Source organism: Bos indicus, chromosome 16, assembly GCF_029378745.1.
Source record: "Bos indicus isolate NIAB-ARS_2022 breed Sahiwal x Tharparkar chromosome 16, NIAB-ARS_B.indTharparkar_mat_pri_1.0, whole genome shotgun sequence".
Taxonomy (NCBI): domain Eukaryota; kingdom Metazoa; phylum Chordata; class Mammalia; order Artiodactyla; family Bovidae; genus Bos; species Bos indicus.
In genome coordinates, this window is record NC_091775.1 from 7785679 (window position 1) to 7791684 (window position 6006).

Here is a 6006-nt window from a genome sequence, read left to right on the forward strand (position 1 = left end):
TCAATAATAGAATCTCTTTTTATTCTCAATGTGTTAGATTTGTCCCTCCTCACCCGAAAATGTTCACTATCAGCTATACTTGGGGACAGAACATTTTCATTCATATGAATTATTTTCTAATCAGAGAGAAATGTGTGAGCCTGAGATTCAGTTTTTGAAATAAAATGTTTACTCTGAAAAGCCAAACATGTGCATAGAATCACAGTAGCAGTTGGACAGTGGCAGTTGGACTCATCCTGTGCAGAGTCCAGTTAATTCTGAAGGTTCTGTGATGTGTGGTTGCCATGGTAATGTGGTGATACACATTCTGCATTCAGTGTGTTTGCGAGCTGAGAGCTTCATGTATGGTGGCAAAGAGAAATGGGTAACCTGAATTGTTTGGGAGGTAGGTTCCCACTGAGCTTCATGTATGGTGGCAAAGAGAAATGGGTAACCTGAATTGTTTGGGAGGTAGGTTCCCACTGTTCCTCTGAAGGCTGTTCCTTCAAATGGGCTGTTTAACTTTTACTGATGAATTTTTCTCATTTTTTATTATTATTTTTCTTTTCCATCACTCTAATTTATCTACAGAGTTACAAATGTGGTTTATAGTCTTGTTTTATTCCTTAAATTATATTTTGATTTTCCTGTCAGCTGGCTGCCTTAAATATCTTCCTAAATTTCCAATTTCCCAATGCCAGTTTTGTATACACTCTTACCAGAGAACAGATGGAAAGAACTAACAGAGGAGAACAATGATGTCTCCCAAACATCAGACATTATAGTAAAAGGGAATTACATCTCAACTCTTCTCAAATTCTGCTGCCCAAATCTACAAACACTAGCAGTGTAAATCGTGAGACTTAAAAAGGAAAGAAACTGGGATTTACTGGTGGGATTCCCATGGGTGGATGTGGGCTGGATCATTATTTGGCTGTTGCCAAGGAGTTTAGTGAGATGGCATAGTGCTGTTGGGTTGGTAGGATGAACATTTGGTCACTGAGGGAAGGAGAGCTTGTCTGTTGATCCTCAAGGAGAATCTAGGGTTACAGTCTGCAGGCTGTGAGGATGGAGATGATTTTCAAAAAGAATATGGGGCTCTGTTTCTCCTACTACAGGGTCTAGAGCATAATGAGAAGTTGATAGAGTCAGAATTTTAGTGGGGGAAGGTTGAACTCCTGCCCATTCTTAGCTAGCACTTGGTCCAGGCTGCTCAAATAAGTGTTCAGATCAGCTGTGAGACTTTGAGCATCTCAGACTTAGTTAAGCCACCAAAGGCCAGCACAGATGGCCACCTCCTGAGTTAACTCACATTAAGTGCTCATGCAGACTTGGTCAAGTTAAAAGGAAGCTAATTCTTTGTAGAGCCATCATGTGCCCTTTGGTTTAGAAGGTTCTGAGCGCTGAGCCAACTTGTTGGCCAAACAGATGACTGGTCACTTAGCAAGGTGAACTGGACATTGGGAAGGCTGCTCGTGAGATGGTTGAGTGTGTGAAGAAGCTTTGGAGGATGGACAGAGTTGGAATCCTGTGGTTTTTCTGAGAAGCTTTGCTCAGAGGAAACTTGTATTTTGGATGAGGAACTGAAATATAGAGATGAGTGGTAGGAGGAGGATTGGAGCCCTTTTTAAGGCTGAGGCACCTTCTTCAGGGCATCAGCTCTCATCCACAGAAAACTAGGGGCAGGATAATTTGAGTTGGAGGTAGGGTTGAGGTCCTGGTTAAGGGGTTTTAGCACAGGCCTCAGAGGTGCAGGCATCTGTGTCCTCAGGGAACCATCTACAATCCTGTCCCAGATCCACTATTTATTATTGCGTGACCATTGGAAAATCACTTCATCTCTTTAAATTTCAACACCATCTAATGTAACATATGGATTACAGCCCACACTTTGTCCACCCTTCCTCTTGAACAGGGCTGGGTGTCCGAAGAGGTGATAATAGATACTCTCCATGAGCTATAAAAACTTGTTTCTGTGAAAAAGCTGAAGAATAAGCTTCCATCTCCACTTATTGGAGCCCTCAAAATGCCCTCTCTGCTTTCAACCACTACTGAAGGTCCATCTTATTCTTGCCATCATTCAAGGTTGAACACTTACAGAGAAATTACGAAGCACCAGTCCTTTACTTTTCTATTTATTTATTTGTCTATCTATCATTCATTTATTTGGCTGCATGAGGTCTTAGTTGTGGCACGTGGAATCTTCATCACATCGTGCAGCTCTTTCGTTGCAGGGCACTGACTCTCTACTCGTGGTGCTTGACCTCAGTAGTTGCAACATGTGGGCTTAATTGCGCAGAGGCATACAGGACCAGAGTTTGCCGACCAGAAATCAAACCCCGTCCCCTGCGTTGAGAGGCAGATTCTTATCCACTGGACTGCCCAGGAAGTCACTCCTTTATTTTTCTAATATTTTACCTGTATTTAATCATTCTTGGCCTCATAATACTAAAAATAGGCCATGTTAACATTTCTCCAACTCAGGACAGGGAACTGAGGCAAAGAGGGATCCGTATGTCTTTCCCAAGTACCTGCTTCTCCTAAATGTGATTTGAATCCAGTCCATCAGGCATGGTCACCATGCTCTGCTGAGCTTCTAGGTCTCAGTTAAATAGAGATATTTGCACACACAGCCAGTCTGTTGGATGTTTTCAGTGCATATCAAACTGCAGATCTTCCTAAGTCCACCTTGGATTCAGGAGGCCTTGCAAGGCATCTGGTGAGGAAGGGAACCAGAGGATTGAATTATGGGTCAATTATTATTAGTTCCCAGGTGGTCCTCTGCCGGCAACATGTCAACAGCTCTCACCATTATAATGCATTTCACAGGATGTCTCATCCAGAAGGCGAGAAGCCACACCCCTCAAATGTCAAGAACATCAAGAACCAGCTGGATGAAGAGAGTTTGTTGTTGGCCACACAATAGGGTGCACCCTCTAACTGACTCAACTGAAGGTACTGTGGAAATTTTCTCATTAAGTTCATTCAAGAATGATTATTGTAGTATGTTCAGGGCCTCATATTTAAGGGAAAAAAAGAGAAATATTAAGCAATGTTCTTTTATTTCATGTGTTCAAATTGAAACTATATCAGTTGGTACTGCTTTAACTATGAAAGGAAAGATGCATTTTAAATTCAACATTTGGTTCATGCTTAAAAGTGAAAATGGTCTCTAGCTATGGTTTGGACATTAGCTAATTTTTTAACACTAGCTGTGATGTGTTCCCCCCTGAAGTCATGTTTCAAGATTTCTTTAAATCATTAGACTTTACTTAAAGCAGGATTACATTGACATAAAAGTTGTATAGATTATACAGAAAATTCCAATAACATATCACTTCAGTTTCAGCTATCAAATTCTACTCACAGATAACATATGTGTGCTACATTTTTTATAATTAGTGAGAAAATATATTTTTAGTAGTTCAAAATCTAACATTGTTAGTTCACCTAACATTCACACTTTGTATTGTTACATTCAGTGATATTTTAAATATGCACTTTTAAATTATAATACCATACAGAAATCTACACACTAATGTTCACAGTGTATTATTAGTACGTAAATACTAGAAACAACCCAAAGACCATCATGTGATGAATGGATAAATGAAATGTGATATGTACTCAGAATGGAATACTGTCCCACCACAAAATGAATTAAGGATTGAAATATGCTATAAAATGGATGGACAATTAATACAAACATTTATTATACTTAGTGAAATAAGGCAGGCACAGAAAGACAAATATTGTATGCTTCCACTGGTTTAAGGTACACTGAATAGGCTAACTCATGGAAGCTGGAAATAGAAATTACCAAAGCGAGGAGGCAACGGAGAAGGTGGATTATGACTTAATGGGTACAGAGGTTATATTGGATCTGATGAAAAATATGTAGATGGTGTTGATAGGTACACTAAATTGTGAATATAGAAAAACCAAGATTGCTGGGAAAAATATAAATAACCCCAGATATGCAGATGAGACCACTCTTATGGCAGAAACTGAAGAAGAACAAAAGAGCCTCTTGAGGAAAGTGAAAGAGGAGAGTGAAAAAGTTGGCTTAAGGCTCAACATTCAGAAAGCTAAGATCATGGCATCCAGTCCCAGAACTTCATGGCAAATAGATGGGGAAACAGTGGCTGACTTTATTTTTCTGGGCTCCAAAATCACTGCAGATGGTGATTGCAGCCATGAAATTAAAAGACGCTTACTCCTTGGAAGGAAAGTTATGACCAACCTAGACAGCATATTAAAAAGCAGAGACATTACTTTGTCAACAAAGGTCCATCTAATCAAGGCTATGGTTTTTCCAGTATGAATGTATGAATGTGATAGTTGGACTATAAAGAAAGCTGAGCACCAAAGAATTGATGCTTTTGAACTGCAGTGTTGGAGAAGACTCTGAACAGTCTCTTGGACTTCAAGGAGATCCAACCATTCCAACCTAAAAGAGATCAGTCCTGCGTGTTCATTAGAAGGACTGATGTTGAAGCAGAAACTCCAATACTTTGGCCACATGATGTGAAGAGCTGAGCCATTTGAAAAGACCCTGATGCTGGGAAAGATTGAGGGCAGGAGGAGATGGGAATGACAGAAGTTGAGACGGTTGGATGGCATCACCGACTCAATGCACATGGGTTTGGGTGAACTCTGGGATTTGGTGATGGACAGGGAGGCCTGGTGTGCTGCGATTCATGGGGTCACAAAGACTTGGACAAGACTGAGCAACTGAACTGAACTGATGGAACTTTTTAATTCTTAAAAATTATGAGAAGAATAAATACAATTTATTTTTGATGACAATGCTCAGTCCCTAGTTTATGTCTGTGAGCCCATGGACAGCAGCACACCAGGCTGACCTATCTTTCACTATCTTCTGGAGTTTGCTCAAATTCATGTCATTGAGTCGATAATGCTATCAAGATATCTCATCCTCTGTGGCCCCTTCTTTTCCTCCTGCCCTCAGTCTTTCCCAGCATAAGGGGCTGTTCGAGTGAGCCTAATCTTTACATCAGGCAGCCACAGTACTGAAGTTTAAGCATCAGTCCTTCCAATGAATATCCATGATTGATTTCCTTTATGATTATCTGGTTTGATCTCCTGGCTGTCCAAGGAACTCACAAGAGTCTCTTCAGCACCACTATTCTAAAGCGTTAATTCTTTGGCACTCAGCCTTCTTAATGGTCCAAGTCTCACAACAGTACATGACTACTGAAGCATAGTGTGATTTTTAGTGCTTCCCTCTGTCAGACCGAGTTTCAAGTCGATCCCCTTAGCCAGAAAGCTTAAGGCTCTCTGACTCATTTCTGAAACGTTCATCTCCTTTGCCTTCCTCCACCCATGATAAAGGTTGTCCAACAGATTTTAGCCCACACATTAACCACCCACATCCACACACTCCTCCGATGTATCCACATTAACATGGTCTTCCCCATCAGCATCACAAAGTGTCCTGAAAATTCCTCTATGTCCTCCTAGAGCTCCCCGAGGACCAGCTTGAGGAGCTATCCATTTCAACGTTGGAGGAAGAGGCTCTGCCCAACTCCATAGTAAGTGCCTCCTATTCATCTGATATAAAAGTGTTGCTTAATGACTTTATTTTCTAGCCGAATTCAGATAAAGGTTCAAAATATTCAAGACAGTTCATATAAACAGTTTTTAATTTGATGGATGAATTTCTCCCAGCAGATAACTTATTCAAAAGGATGTTTTTCAAAAATTACAACATAAATTAAAAACTGGAATTGGGATCAGTTTCCTCAGCAGAAACTGTTCCTTCCAGAAATGAAACTTTTAATTACTGGTGAAAATGAGCTGGAGTGCTCTTCCAGGAGGAGCTCCAGCCTTTCCCACAGGTGTTCTCTATGTGTTATTTTGGGGCTATGGATGCAACAGCACATGCCCATTTGGTTTTCTGAAAAGAAAAAGAGAACAAAAGACCTGAATGCACAGGACTGAAGATGCTGACACCCTCACACTGTTTTCTTCTTTCTAATTGCAGGCCTGTGAACAAGCCAGTGA

General features: G+C 40.6%; 1 long non-coding RNA gene across 1 annotated transcript; it reads left to right on the forward strand.

The window, feature by feature from the left end:
* Positions 1-228: 228 nt before the first annotated feature.
* Positions 229-5532, forward strand: LOC139176547 (uncharacterized). The gene is made up of 3 exons (XR_011561009.1): positions 229-450; positions 2809-2934; positions 5464-5532. It is a non-coding gene; the product is annotated as an uncharacterized lncRNA (long non-coding RNA).
* The last annotated feature ends 474 nt before the right edge of the window (positions 5533-6006 follow it).